The sequence below is a fragment of the Symphalangus syndactylus genome, chromosome 11, assembly GCF_028878055.3.
Source record: "Symphalangus syndactylus isolate Jambi chromosome 11, NHGRI_mSymSyn1-v2.1_pri, whole genome shotgun sequence".
Taxonomy (NCBI): Eukaryota; Metazoa; Chordata; class Mammalia; order Primates; family Hylobatidae; genus Symphalangus; species Symphalangus syndactylus.
In genome coordinates, this window is record NC_072433.2 from 67,939,064 (window position 1) to 67,955,216 (window position 16,153).

The 16,153-nt window shown below is 40.0% G+C and overlaps 1 protein-coding gene across 4 annotated transcripts in view; it reads left to right on the forward strand.

Annotated features, from left to right (window-relative positions):
- Positions 1 to 7,568: 7,568 nt before the first annotated feature.
- The window catches only part of ZFYVE16 (zinc finger FYVE-type containing 16), a 79,012-nt gene continuing 70,427 nt past the window's right edge, over positions 7,569 to 16,153 (forward strand). Inside the window, exon 1 of one of the 4 annotated variants that reach the window (XM_055298175.2) lies at positions 7,569 to 12,482. The gene's annotated coding sequence lies outside the window, so the exon portion shown is untranslated. Of the gene's footprint in view, positions 12,483 to 12,519; positions 12,761 to 16,153 lie in introns of those variants that run through there. The other 3 variants (XM_055298171.2, XR_008660969.2, XM_055298172.2) reach the window with 3 other exon arrangements.

The window sequence follows — 16,153 nt, forward strand, 5'->3', positions numbered from 1 at the left end:
TAAAGAATTCAGTCCAGAAATGACATGTCATTTCTGATCACAATTTATTTGCTTGAATCAGTCACATGGCCCTATTTAACCTCACGGGGGCCAGGAAGTACACTGCCATCATATGACTAGAAGAAAGAAGAACTGAAAATATTTGGCAAATAATTTGATGAGAGAACCTGTGTCATGATGTTGTAGCTGTATTATACTTGAGCCTTGGGAATGACTGTTTCTTGTTGCCACCTCTAAGGCAGCAACCAGACACAAGTGCTCATTCATCCTTTTGGTTTATCTGTGGCTTGTGATGCACAGTCATGCAATATATTGTATGCAGAGATTGCATCATAAATGTGAGGTAATAGGTTGACTTAATTACGGATTTAGCAGTACTTTTAAAAAGAAAGAGTTCAATTATTCAAGTTTTTTTTTTCTCAGAAAGAAGAGGGGAATCACTCATGATTTACCATCCAAAGATAATCACAGTTAATGTTTTAGTGGATTTCTTTCCAAACTTTTCTTTGCATTTAAAAAAATTAGTTCTCATGATCATCAAAACTGTAACCATTTTTTTCATTAGTGACTGTCATATTGTGCTACTATAACAAAATACCTGAGACTGGGTAATTTACGAAGAACAGAAACTTATTTTCTTGCAGTTCTGGAGGCTGGGAAGTCCAAGATCAAGGCGTAAGGAGGTTTGGTGTTTGGGGAAGGTTTGTTCCTTCTATATAGTGCTGTTTTGGTGTCCTCACATGGAAGAGTGGAAGAGATTGAACCCATGTGCACTTCATAGTCCATTTTCATGCTGCTGATAAAGACATACCCAAGACTGGGAAGAAAAAGAGGTTTAATTTAACTTATAGTTCCACATGGCTGAGGAGGCTTCAGAATCATGGTGGGAGGTGAAAGGCACTTCTTACCTGGCAGCGGCAGGAGAAAATGAGGAAGAAGCAAAAGCAGAAACCCCTGATAAACCCATATCAGACCTCATGAGACTTATTCACTATCATGAGAATAGCATGGAAAAGACTGGCCCTGTGATTCAATTACCTCCCCGAGTCCCTCCCACAATTTGTGGCAATTCTGGGAGATGCAATTCAAGTACACCCAAACCATATCACCAAGCCCTTTTATTTATTTTTTTTTATTTTTTAATTTTCTTTTTGAGACAGGATCTTGCTTTGTCACCCAGACTAGAGTGCAGTGGTGTGATCACAGCTCATTGCATGCAGGTCTTGACCTCCCAGGCTCAAGCAATCTCTCTGCCCTAGCCTCCCTAGCTGGGACCACAGGCACATGCCACCATGCCTGGCTAATTTAACAAAAAAATGTTTTATAGAGATGGGGTCTCCTTATGTTACCCAGGCTCTAAGCCCTTTTATAATGGTCCTAATCCTGTCCATGAAGGCTATGCCCTCATCATGACTTAATTATTTCCTCAAGGCCCCACATCTCAATACTATCATATTGGCCATTAAATTCCAATACATGAATTTTGGAGAACATAGTCAATCAATAGCAGTGACATTGCTCCAAACAGCTGATCTTAATGGCCATGGACCAGCAGATAATTTTAACAAAGGTCTTACCTTCTTCAAAAAAGTTTAAAATTCCTTTTTCTTGAAATATGAGTGTTTTAACATGGTTATATAGCACTTAAATACCAGTGGTTAGCTAATAGTTCCAGGTCACATTTTGTGCTTTGGGGCAAAGAATCCCTAGTTTTAAAATTGCTTGTTAGCATAAGACCAGCCAAGAAACAGGAAAGAAATGAAAAATTGCAATACTGCAGTTGTGTTTAATTTGCTTATGGTATTTTCTTTACCCAGGTTACTTATGAAAAGGGAATAGTTTTGGGAGTTCATATTATTGTGGAATTTAAGCCTCTTAAAATCATCAGGATACCTGTTTTTCTTGAAAATTATAAAAACTGGACAGGCAGGCGCAGTGGCTCATGCCTTGTAATCCCAGCACTTTGGGAGGCAAGGGTGGAAAGATCACTTGAAACCAGGAGTTTGAGACCAGTCTTGGCAACACAATGAGACACTCCCACCACCCCCTACCCGCTCCCGCTGTCTCTAGAAAAACATTTAAAAATCAGCTGGATGTCATAGATAGCTCTTATTATTTTGAGATACGTCCCATCAATGCCTAATTTATTGAGAGTTTTTAGCATGAAGGGTTGTTGAATTTTCTCAAAGGTCTTTTCTGCATCTATTGAGATAATCACGTGGTTTTTGCCTTTGGTTCTGTTTATATGCTGGATTACATTTATTGATTTGCATATGTTGAACCAGCCTTGCATCCCAGGGATGAAGCCCACTTGATTATGGTGGATAAGCTTTTCGATGTGCTGCTGGATTCGGTTTGCCAGTATTTTATTGAGGATTTTTGCAGCGATGTTCATCAAGGATATTGGTCTGAAATTCTCTTTTTTGGTTATGTCTCTGCCAGGTTTTGGTATCAGGACGATGCTGGCTTCATAAAATGTGTTAGGGAGGATTCCCTCTTTTTCTATCGATTGGAATAGTTTCAGAAGGAATGGTACCAGTTCCTCCTTGTACCTCTGGTAGAATTCCGCTGTGAATCCATCAGGTCCTGGACTTTTTTTGGTTGGTAAGCTATTAATTATTGCCTCAATTTCAGAGCCTGTTATTGGTCTATTCAGAGATTCAACTTCTTCCTGATTTAGTCTTGGGAGGGTGTATTTGTCGAGGAATTTATCCATTTCTTCTAGATTTTCTAGTTTATTTGCATAGAGGTGTTTGTAATATTTTCTGATGGTAGATTGTATTTCTGTGGGATCAGTGGTGATATCCCCTTTTTCATTTTTTATTGCATCTATTTGATTCTTCTCTCTTTTCTTCTTTATTAGTCTTGCTAGCGGTCTATCAATTTTGTTGATCTTTTCAAAAAACCAGCTCCTGGATTCATTAATTTTTTGAAGGTTTTTTTGTGTCTCTATTTCCTTCAGTTCTGCTCTGATTTTAGTTATTTCTAGCCTTCTGCTAGCTTTTGAATGTGTTTGCTCTTGCTTTTCTAGTTCTTTTAATTGTGATGTTAGGGTGTCAATTTTGGATCTTTCCTGCTTTCTCTTGTGGGCATTTAGTGCTATAAATTTCCCTCTACACACTGCTTTGAAGGTGTCCCAGATATTCTGGTATGTTGTGTCTTTGTTCTCGTTGGTTTCAAAGAACATCTTTATTTCTGTCTTCATTTCATTATGTACCCAATAGTCATTCAGGAGCAGGTTGTTCAGTTTCCATGTAGTTGAGCGGTTTTGAGTGAATTTCTTAATCCTGAGTTCTAGTTTGATTGCACTGTGGTCTGACAGACAGTTTGTTATAATTTCTGTTCTTTTACATTTGCTGAGGAGAGCTTTACTTCCAACTATGTGGTCAATTTTGGAATAGGTGTGGTGTGGTGCTGAAAAAAATGTATATTCTGTTGATTTGGGGTGAAGAGTTCTGTAGATGTCTATTAGGTCCACTTTGTGTAGAGCTGAGTTCAATTCCTGGATATCCTTGTTAACTTTCTGTCTCGTTGATCTGTCTAATGTTGACAGTGGGATGTTAAAATCTCCCACTATTATTGTGTGGGAGTTTAGGTCCCTTTGTAGGTCACTCAGGACTTGCTTTATGAATCTGGGTGCTCCTGTGTTGGGTGCATATATATTTAGGATAGTTAGCTCTTCTTGTTGAATTGATCCCTTTACCATTATGTAATGGCCTTCTTTGTCTCTTTTGATCTTTGTTGGTTTAAAGTCTATTTTATCAGAGACTAGGATTGCAACCCCTGCCTTTTTTTGTTTTCCATTTGCTTGAAGATCTTCCTCCATCCCTTTATTTCAAACCCACAGCCAATATCATACTGAATGGGCAAAGACTGGAAGCATTCCCTCTGAAAACTGGCACAAGACAGGGATGCCCTCTCTCACCGCTCCTATTCAACATAGTGCTGGAAGTTCTGGCCAGAGCAATCAGGCAGGAGAAGGAAATAAAGGGTATTCAATTAGGAAAAGAGGAAGTCAAATTGTCCCTCTTTGCAGATGACATGATTGTATATCTAGAAAACCCCATTGTCTCAGCCCAAAATCTCCTTAAGCTGATTAGCAACTTCAGCAAAGTCTCAGGATACAAAATCAATGTATAAAAATCACAAGCATTCTTGTACACCAATCACAGACAAACAGAGAGCCAAATCATGAGTGAACTCCCATTCACAATTGCTTCAAAGAGAATAAAATACCTAGGAATCCAACTGACGAGGGATGTGAAGGACCTCTTCAAGGAGAACTACAAACCACTGCTCAATGAAATAAAAGAGGATACAAACAAATGGAAGAACATTCCATGCTCATGGGTTGGAAGAATCAATATCGTGAAAATGGCCATACTGCCCAAGGTAATTTATAGATTCAATGCCATCCCCATCAAGCTACCAATGACTTTCTTCACAGAATTGGAAAAAACTACTTTAAAGTTCATATGGAACCAAAAAAGAGCCTGCATCGCCAAGTCAATCCTAAGCCAAAAGAACAAAGCTGGAGGCATCATGCTACGTGACTTCAAACAATACTACAAGGCTACAGTAACCAAAACAGCATGGTACTGGTACCACAATAGAGACATAGATCAATGCAACAGAACAGAGCCCTCAGAAATGATGCCACATATCTACAACTATCTGATCTTTGACAAACCTGACAAAAACAAGAAATGGGGAAAGGATTCCCTATTTAATAAATGGTGCTGGGAAAACTGGCTAGCCATATGTAGAAAGCTGAAACTGGATCCCTTCCTTACACCTTATACAAAAATTAATTCAAGATGGATTAAAGACTTAAATGTTAGACCTAAAACCATTAAAATCCTACAAGAAAACCTAGGCAATACCATTCAGGACATAGGCGTGGGCAAGGACTTCATGTCTAAAACACCAAAAGCAATGGCAACAAAAGCCAAAATTGACAAATGGGATCTAATTAAACTCAAGAGCTTCTGCACAGCAAAAGAAACTACCATCAGAGTGAACAGGCAACCTACAGAATGGGAGAAAATTCTTGCAATCTACTCATCTGACAAAGGGCTAATATCCAGAATCTACAATGAGCTCAAACAAATTTATGAGAAAAAAACAAACAACCCCATCAAAAAGTGGGCAAAGGACATGAACAGACACTTCTCAAAAGAAGACATTTATGCAGCCAAAAAACACATGAAGAAATGCTCATCATCACTGGCCATCAGAGAAATGCACATCAAAACCACAGTGAGATACCATCTCACACCAGTTAGAATGGCCATCATTAAAAAATCAGGAAACAACAGGTGCTGGAGAGGATGTGGAGAAATAGGAACACTTTTACACTGTTGGTGGGACTGTAAACTAGTTCAACCATTGTGGAAGTCAGTGTGGCGATTCCTCAGGGATCTAGAACTAGAAATACCATTTGACCCAGCCATCCCATTACTGGGTATATATCCAAAGGATTATAAATCATGCTGCTATAAAGACACATGCACACGTATGTTTATTGCGGCACTGTTCACAATAGCAAAGACTTGGAACCAACCCAAATGTCCAACGATAGACTGGATTAAGAAAATGTGGCACATATACACCATGGAATACTATGCAGCCATAAAAAATGATGAGTTCATGTCCTTTGTAGGGACATGGATGAAACTGGAAAACATCATTCTCAGTAAACTATCGCAAGGACAAAAAACCAAACACCACCTGTTCTCACTCATAGGTGGGAATTGAACAATGAGAACTCATGGACACAGGAAGGGGAACATCACACTCCGGGGACTGTTGTGGGGTTGGGGGAGGGGAGAGGGACAGCATTAGGAGATATACCTAATGCCAAATGACGAGTTAATGGGTGAAGGAAATCAACATGGCATATGGATACATATGTAACAAATCTGCAGATTGTGCACATGTACCCTAAAACCTATGGTATAATAATAAAAAAAAAAATCAGCTGGATGTGGTTGTAAGCACCTGTAGTCCCAGCTACTTGGGAAGCAGAGGTTGGGAGGATCACTTGAGTCCAGGAGTTTGAGGCTGCAGTGAGCTATGATTGGGCTACTGTACTCCAGCCTGGGTGACAGAGTGAGAGCTTGTCTAATAATAATAATAATAATAATAATAATAATAATAATAATAACTGTATATTATTCAATCATGGCTGGTTGATCTAGGGAATAAATTGCCCAGACATGTTACATTTGGGATGATTTCCTCAAATGCAGAAACCGCTGTTATAAACTGAGCTCTTTAGAGGTCAAAGCTGATACATGGAATTTTTAGCAATTTTGATTCAAACTTTGCCAAGGATTCTTTTTCGTTAATATTTGATTTGACACTGAATTTGATATGCAGATTTCTTTTTCATTTCAATCAACAAAGGAATTCATGGAAAATTTAATTGACCAAGAATCTACACAAAGATCTTGTAACTTTATCATCCTCCATCAGTCTGTCAAATATCTGTTAGTAAATAAAAGAATGATACAGTGGATTGTGAACTTCTTCATGGCAAAAAACATGAATTATTCACCTTTGTAATTCTTCCAACTCCTAGCACAATGCACTGCACAGCAGAAGAAACACCCATAAACAAATAAAGTTAATACAGAGTGCAATTTCATTTGTGTGTGAAAGGCATTTGAGTTTTTAGTAGCTTGTTGATTTTCCTTATTACTCAGTTCCAAAGCCAAAAACTAAGACATATTTCTTGTATTTAGTGTTATAAAGTAACATGAATCTACAAAGTAACATAGCTACATGTTACAAAATAACATGAAGCCACTAGCTAACATAGCTACAATTGTTGAATCTGTTAACAAAATAATATAATCAATATATTATAAAATAACGATTGGTTTTAAAAAATAAGGTTCATGCCACACTGACGATTTCTTTTTGCTTACTGAATATATGTGTAGAGAGGGGTTCGACCAGGTTAATTGAATAAGCTTCCATTTATTATAATGGTTAAGGAAATCACCTTAATATAATAAAACACAATTTAATTCTAAAAATTCATGTAACTTTATCTCTATTTTCTTTGTCAGTTCAAAAGCACTGCAAGATCTTGCAATGACTGCGTGATCAATAGGAAAAACAATGCAATTATGTTTAATAAACTGTCTGGGCTCGGTGGCTCACTCTTCTAATCCCAGCACTTTAGGAGGCCAAGGTCGGTGGATGGCTTAAGCCCAGGAGTTCCAGACCAGCCATGGGCAACATGGCAAAACCCTGCCTCTACAAAAAATACAAAAGTTAGCCAGGTGCAGTAGCATGCGCCTATAGTCCCAGGTATTTGGGAGAGTAAGGCAGGAGAAACACTTGAGCCACAGAGGTGGCAGTGAGCCGAGATGGAGCCATTACACTCTAGTCTGGGCAATGGGAGTGAAACTCTGTACCAAACAAAACAAAACAACAAAACAAAAAATGAATAAGTATTTGTTGAATTAAACACGTTATTCCTCTTTTTTACTGTTGATATAGAAAGTTCATAAGATTTATAATGTTTATCAACAAATCATTGCTATGTCATTAATTTATTGTTTGTCATACATTTCTTTTTTTTTTTTTTTTTTTTTTGAGACGGAGTCTCGCTGTCGCCCAGGCTGGAGTGCAGTGGCGCGATCTCGGCTCACTACAGGCTCCGCCCCCCGGGGTTCACGCCATTCTCCTGCCTCAGCCTCCCGAGTAGCTGGGACTACAGGCGCCCACCACCTTGCCTGGCTAATTTTTTGTGTATTTTTAATAGAGACGGGGTTTCACCGTGTTAGCCAGGATGGTCTCGATCTCCTGACCTCATGATCCGCTCGCCTTGGCCTCCCAAAGTGCTGAGATTATAGGCGTGAGCCACCGCGCCCAGCCTGTTTGTCATATATTTCTAAAGAACTCAGAAAAAATATTGGTTATTTGAACTTTTTGACTTTATAACTTTAAGTAAATACAGTTGCTGTATTATGTACAAGGATCTACAGCGATTGTCTGAGCACCACAACTAAAACTTTCCTTAGAGAATTGTAAAGCATCTCTCACAAGAACCAACACTAAATTATAGCACTTTGTACAAAAGGAGAATGGGCTGTTGATAGTGTGTTCTTCAGTTTGCTGTTTTGATAAAGGCCTTGACCAGTAAGTGTTGCTGTACTTAACAAAGCAGTTATAACAGCAGGGAGAATTCCTGAACTTAAGGTTTTGTTTATGGATGAGCAGCAATGTTCATACTTTGGGAACATCTGGTTTACTTATTAGATAAAGGCTGAAAACAGTAGGTGATCAATAAATGACAGCTATTTATAAAGTGGTTCTTAGTAATAAGTGATGATACGTGTGTCTGGTGGAACTGAACAATAGGAATGGAGCATTTTTCTGTGCCAGAGTACAACTGACCAGCTGTCTGCTCCATAAAACTGGTCACTGTAGATTTTTTCTCTCTAGTCTAGTTAACTTTGGGTACTGCTTGGTACAAAGTTTAATTTTCATTGATATAGGGCCTTATGTAGAAGTTCAAAACCCAGTTCTGAATTTCTGAACTCGCATTTGTGCCGCTGTGGTCATCAGAAAAAAAAAAAAAGGAACTGTTTACTAGGAATTGGAAGAAATATACTAACTTTAAACCACTCACTGGCTAAATCAGGGTTTCTCAATCTTGGCACTGTTGATATTTTAGGCTAAAAACTTCTTTGTTGTTGGGGGTTGTCCTATGAATTGCAAGATATTTGGCAGCATACCTAGCCTGTATCTATTAGATATCAGTAGCATTCTTTCAGCTGTGACAACCAAAAATGCCTCCAGACATTGTCAAACGTCCTCCAGGAGGCAAAATCACCCCTCACCTCCACAGAGAACTATTGGGCTAAAGTAGTAGTCACTGATTTGAACTTTGGTTAGTTGGTTGATTTCATCTATTTTTGCTACTTTATAGATCAGAAGTTTTGTGGAACCCAAATTAAATACTCTTCCAAAGCATAATTAGGAAAGGTTATTATACTTCTAAGCATCTACTAAAAGTATTGCAACTGCTTGGTTAGCAGATTCAATTTTTAGTAGACATTTGGCATTAAAAGGTAATCAAAGGCTATGAATTTTATATGAACAAATTCATTAATTCTCCTTAAAAAACAAAAACAAAGCAAACGAGTCTTCATATAGCGACAAACATGTGGAGTGGTCATCAAGTCCCTGTATCTTATTCTCAGTTTAGTAGACTAAGAAATTCAGTTTTAAAATGTATTTGCAAGTAATTGTGCTCCAGGGAAATTATACATGCATTAGCCAAATTCATAGGATACTGATATAACAACATGAATGTAACTGATCAATTTATAAAAAGAAATATAACCATCAATAACAATTGTTAGGCTGGCACAGTGGCTAATGTCTGTAATCCCAGCACTTTGGGAGGTTGACTACCTGATTACCTGAATTTGAATTCTAATTGGGAGGATTGCTTGGGCCCAGAAGTTTGAGACCAGTCTAGGCAACATAGTGAAACCTCATCTCTAAAACAATAAAAATAAAAATTATCTGGGCATGGTGATGCACGCCTGTGGTCCCAGCTACTCCGGAGGCTGAAGTAGGAGGATCACTTGGGCCCCAGGAGTTAGGGCTGCAGTGAGCCATGATCCAACCACTGCCTTTCAGCCTGAGTGATATAGTAAGATCCTGTCAAAAAAAAAAAGAATAACAGTTATTCATTTACAGTTAGTGCTTCAGTTAAGTATTTTATATGGATTATCTCAATCAATGTATTAGTTCTAGTAGCATTTGACTACAGGAGCATCTAAGCTTAGAAAATTTAGGCCACACAGCTAATAGGTTATAGAATTAGAATTCAAATTCAGGTAATCAGACTCTAAAGACCATACTTGAAATGACAGGGGAAATGGATTCTTAGGTTTCCTAGTCAACTTATCACACCTGTTACATTAGAGGTTTTTTTCTTTTTCCCCGGAATATAAAGGTAATATATAGATGTTGTAGAAAATGTAGACTGTCCAGGATAATAACATCTACATTCTAATCAGATAGACATGACTACTGTCAACATTTTGATATACTTTCTTCACTCTTTTACATATATTGTATACTGTAGCTGACCTCATACTACATAGGCAATGTTAAATATTTTTAAATATTTAAAATGTCTTTTCATGAGGTAATTTCCTCAGGTCATTAAAAATTCTTTGTAAACATAATTTTAATAGTTTTAATCACATATATGCAGTAATTATTTTAACCATTCTCTTACTGGTGGATTTTCGACTTTTATCAATTTACTTACTATGGTTAAGTATCTTTCCATAGAGATCTTCATCTTCTGGACTATCTCCTTATAACTTCCAAAAGAGAAATGATCAAATTGGGTCATGTGAACACTCATAAGATTCTTGATATGATTTGACAAATTACTTTCCAAAATCTTTGTCCCAATTTATATCCCTCCCAGGGTGTAAGGGTCCACTTCACTCTTCTGTCACCAATGGAGTTTATTCACATTTTAAACAGATTGGGTAATTAGATGCCTGACAAATAACCTCTTTTTTGTCTCTATTATTAATGACTTTGAATATTGATGGTAAAATGTGTAGTAGGCATTTAAATTTCATATTTTGTGAACTGACCATTGTATATACTTTCCCCATTGATCTATTTAAGGTGTTTGTGTCTTTTTTCTGTACTCTTTACCCTCACACTTTACTATATAAATACTTCTGTCCCCAGTATGCATTTGTATATGTGAGTCTCTGCTACTAGACTGTGGTTCCCCATGGGCAGGGGCCCCATTTTATTTTATCTGTGAACAATGCCTAACACATAGTAGGAAAAAGGCATACTGTACTTTGTAGAATTATTCTTAGGATTAAATGAGATAATGTAAGCAAAGCATCTAACACAGTGTCACAAAGCAGATGCTCAATACATACATTACTTTAGGCAATCAAAAGTTTGGCTATTTCATTTTGTTGTTTAGGAAAACCAAGGTTAAAGATTAAGTATCTTTCAAAGATCAGGAACTATAGTTGTAAACTGCAGATTTAAGATGCGAACCCTGATTCTCAAATCTTTCATCACAAATCATATGTGGCTGGAATACTCGAAAAATTATAATTCTTGCAATTTTTTTTCTTTTTTGAGACTGAGTCTTGCTCTGTCGCCCAGGCTGGAGTGCGGTGGCTCGATCTTGGCTCACTGCGACCTCTGCCTCCTGGGTTCATTCAATTGTCCTGATTGTCCTGCCTCAGCCTCCCAAGTAGCTGGGATTACAGGCGCCCGCTACCACACCCAGCTAATTTTTGTATTTTTAGTAGAGACGGAGTTTCACCATGTTGGCCAGATTGGTCTCAAACTCCTGACCTAAGGTGATCCGCCTGCCTCGGCCTCCCAAAGTGCTGGGGTTACAGGCGTGAGCCACTGCGCCCGGCCAATTCTTGATCTTTCAAGAATTGCAATTTTTGAAAGATCAGTATGAACTGTGAGCTGTTTAACCTTTGAGGAACAGCTTTTTCCCTGTATCTGTCTGTATCTGATCCCACATGTATGTCCCTTCCCTTGTTTTTATTTTTTAGAGACACGGTCTGGTTCTGTTGCTCAGGCTGGAATACAGTGTTGCCATCAGAGCTCACCGCAGCCTTGACCTTCTGGGCTTAAGTGATCCTCCCACTTCAGACTCCCAGCCAGTAGCTGGGACTGCAGGCACGCGCCAACACGCCCGGCTAATTTTTTCATTTTCAGTAGAGGCAGGGTCTTGCTATGTTGCCCAGGCCCGTCTGGAACTCTTGACTTCAAGCGATCCTCCCGCCTCGGCCTCTCAAAGTGCTGAGATTACAGGTGTGAGCCACTGCGCCGGGTCTCTCATTGAAATTTATAGTAAACTTGTGGTAAAAATAGCAAAACTCAACAAGCACATATACATCAAGTGAGTGACATTTTATGTCTCCATCAGGTAAGTCAGCTTTTGCTTTTAGACAGGGAGACGGCTGTTCTAGCGGCCGCTTAAAAAAAAAAATGCAGAACTAACGCAGCGAAGGGAAGGAAAGGGTGGCTGGGAATGTCCAGTCAGCTGGAGAGGCTTGGAGCTCGGGGTTGGCTGGGAGCATTTTGATTGCTGCCAGGAGGAGGAAGGGGAAGCGGGGGAGGCGGGGGGGGCAGCGTGTTGTAAAATCAGTTTGAAGTAAACAAAAAGTTATGTTTTCCGAGGGGCCAGCAGCGCGGAGAACAGGCCCAGCCCGCTGCCGGGAAGGCGGGTCTGTCCAGTAGAGACCGGAACACCGCGCAGGCTCAGCGGAGGGCTAAGGCTGGGGCCGGGGAAGCTGCCTCTAGGTTAGCGAAGGGTAAAGGAAGTCAGACACTGACGCGAATGGCCTCCCGATCCCGCAGTCGAGTGGAAAACCGAGTCCCCATCTAAGGCCGAATCATCAGGCGTCCCCGTCACCCTACAACCCACTCACGCACTTCCGGTAAGAAGTCTAGCGCCCCTGGCTCGGAACCTGCGTCGTAGTGCGCAAGCGCCCCGGGCCTGGAGACGGCCACCGATGCCGAGGGAGGGGGCGTGTGAGCCGAAGAGGAAAGCTTCCTCTGCGCCTGCGCTCTCTGCGCTGCCCGCCGGGGGTGCGGCGGGGAAAGAAACCCTGAGCCGGGGTCTGGCACTCCCAGGACTCTCGGCCGGGGTGGCTCTTCACCCTTCAGCGCGACGTCGTGTCCAGTTCCCAAAAAGCTCCGCAGGGGCTGTGGGGAGGTAAGAGCCCCCCGTGACCGGTCGTCTCGGCCTCCCCTCAGCCCTGCTGTTCCCACAGAGGGGGCGGGGTGACCGCTGGACCCGCCGACCTGGGCGCTGGGTCTGGCCCTCTTCCTCTGGGGACAGAGCCTGGGCCCCGACCGATTCCTTTTCCGAGCCCCCGGAGCTGGCCGGGGAACCCTGGCTCTCTAATCTGATGTCCCCTCCTGGAGCCTGAAGGGCCAGACCGGGCTGGACCGGGAGGGCAATCACGGCGGCTGTTTGCCCGGTTCCACCCTCCTGGGCCGCCGGAGTGGCCGGCGCTCCAGGGGGAGAGACCCCAGCGGATGGAGGGAGAAGCGCCCTGGCGCCGCCGTCCCGCCTGGGGAGGGGCTGCGACTGCGGAGGGGACTGTGGTTCTTCAGGAGTGGCAGAGGCTTGGTCCCCGCAGGGGAGTCTCATCGCTGCCGGTGCTCTCGCACTGCCCATTCCCGCACCCATGCATTTTCTCTTGGTTAGAGAACAGAAGGATGCAGTGGCCGTCTTTCCCGCTGCCTTTCCTTTGGTACTTTTGAGAACTCCAAAAGAGGACCTTATTTTTAACTCTTATTTGTACTACCGTGATTGCAAATATTATGTTCCAGACTAAGGATGTTCTTTCTTGTTAGTTTGACTTGTATAGAAACCAGTCCATACACTTGATATTAAGTTAATCTTTTCAATTCAAAAAATAGGCACTTTGTTGATTGAATCAGATTCCTCCGTTTATTCACTTGAGCTTGTCTCTTGAGTTGGCAGGAGTTTAATGGTTTAATCCAGTAGAACGATATATAATTTTTCACCTAATTTCTTCCTTTTTTTCCTCTCCTGGATATTAAACCGCATGCTTAGTGGCAAAAATTGAAAAAATAGAATAAAGAATAAGGAAAAATGATCAATCATAATTCCACCATGTACTAGTAATCAATCACTTATAATATTTTGACTTTTTTCCTTTGAGTCTTTTTTTCCCCTGTGCATTTTCTTGAGATGAGATTTTATATCATTGGCTTGTCTGCTTTCCTTGATTTAAATTACGTTGTAAGCATTTCCCCATGTTTTTAAAAAGCTTCATAAAAATGGCTTCTCGATTATACATGAGCAAAGTATCTTTTGAAACAGTTATGTTACAGATAAAGCCAAATTCCCATTAATTATCCTCAGTCATAATATTACATGATAGAATAGTGCTACAGTTCATTTAACATTATGATTGGGGATAATTATGCTTAAAAATTATTGAGGACCAATAGAGTTTTTGGTTCCTAATGCTACAGTATATTTACCATTTTGGAAATTAAAACTCAGAAAATTGAAAATGTTTTATTCATTTAAAAATCACAGACTCATGTATTAAATAATTTTTTAGTGAAAAGTAACTATTTTCTAAAACAAAACTTAGAAGAGGAGCCTGGCATTGTTTCAAATTTTTGCAAATCACTTTAATGTCTGGCATTATAGAAGACAGCTGGATTTTCATATTTGCTTCTGTTCAGTCTGTTGTGCTATCTGGTTTAGGTTGAGGCATATGAAGAAAACACCAGCCTTGAACAGATATGTAGCAGGAAAAGCGAAGATCTTACAAGCCTGCTGAAAGGCTCCTGGGGACATCCAGGGGTCCTGAGACCACAGTTTGAGAAAGCTGATTTAACCATTTTTGGATTGGTGGGCTGTTAGGTTGTTTAAAATTTTACACTGTTACAACCCTTGCAACAGTGAAAGTTCTTTGTGATGTTTTCTGGTGTATGCGTGCTAGTGTTTTTCTGTAAGTAGAATTGCTAGGTCATAGAGTTTTGCTTTTTTTTTAAGTTTGTTAAACACATTACTTTTGATGCTTGTATAATTTTCTTTTGTGCACTAATGTTGGTGTTTAGATTGTTTCAACTAATGATTTGGTGAAATATCTTTGCATGTTTTTAGTTGTTTTGAATTATATTCTTTTTGAGGGGGCTGGGGGGAGTCCAGTAAAAACCAGACAACTGCTAGGTACATTCTAAGAGAGCTTTAACACATGGATTCTTTTCTAAAATTTCTAAAAAGATAATTGTTAGATCAAATATTAGGAATCTTTTTCAGGCTATTGGTACATATTGTCACATTGTTTTCATGGGAGATAGTACCAGTTTATTTCCTGTCAGCAGTGTCTGACATGCTTTAAAAAAAAAATCACACGCTTACCAACATCGAGTACTTTTAGTATTTTAAAAAATTGTTTCAATTTAGCAGGCAATAAATGGTATATGTTCTAATTCTCATTACTTTGATAGTGCACTGAATATTTTTCATAATCTTACTAGTTGTCTGTTGATGTTATTTGCCCATTTATAGTTCAGTGTCCAAGTGTTTTTCTAACACATTTTTATCTTCTTAAATATATTGTAAAGAAACGTGCTGTACTTTGTTTGTTTGTTTGTTTGTTTTTTGAGACAGAGTCTCGCTCTTTTGCCAGGCTGGAGTGCAGTGGTGTGATCTTGGCTCACTGCAACCTCTGCCTCCCGGGTTCAAGCGATTCTCCTGCCTCAGCCTCCCGAGTAGCAGGGACTACAGGAACGTGCCCCTATGCCCAGCTAATTTTTGTATTTTTAGTAGAGACAGGGTTTCACCATGTTGGCCAGGATGGTCTCGATCTCCTGACCTTGTGTTCCGCCTGCCTTGTCCTCCCAAAGTGCTGGGATTGCAGGTTTGCCTCCTCACCCGACCTTAGGAAACGTGCTGTACTTTTTTTAAAGGAAAACAACAAAATTATGTTTTCCCTGTTTACAAGAGCACATGCCTTTTTTTTTTTAATTTATTTTATTTTTATTTATTTATTTTTTTTGAGATGGATTCTCGCTCTGTCACCAGGCTGGAGTGCGGTGGCACCATCTCAGCGCACTGCAACCTCCACCTCCTGGGGTTCAAGCGATTCTTCTGCTTTAGCCTCCCAAGTAGCTGGGACTACAGGCACGTGCCACCACGCACAAATGATTTTTTTTTTTTTTTTTGTATTTTCAGTAGAGACGGGGTTTCATTTCACCATGTTGGCCAGGATGATCTCGATCTCTTGACCTTGTGATCTGCCCGCCTCAGCCTCCCAAAGTGCTGGGGTTACAGGCGTGAGCCACCACGCTGGCCAACTACATGCTTATAAAAAAAAGTAAAATAGTATGAAGATATATCATGTAGCTCTGAAAGGCTTGCATAATCCCATTCCTAGATTTATAGTATTACTAACATTAATGTTTGTTCCTTCATATTTTTTTTACTATGCGTTTGTTAATTTCTTTTACAACTTATTTGTAAAAATAGGTTTGCACTATTCATAAAGTTTTGTGATTTGATTTTCTTTCATTTAACATTGTATGTTGGATATTTTTCTACTGAAGTACATATAAC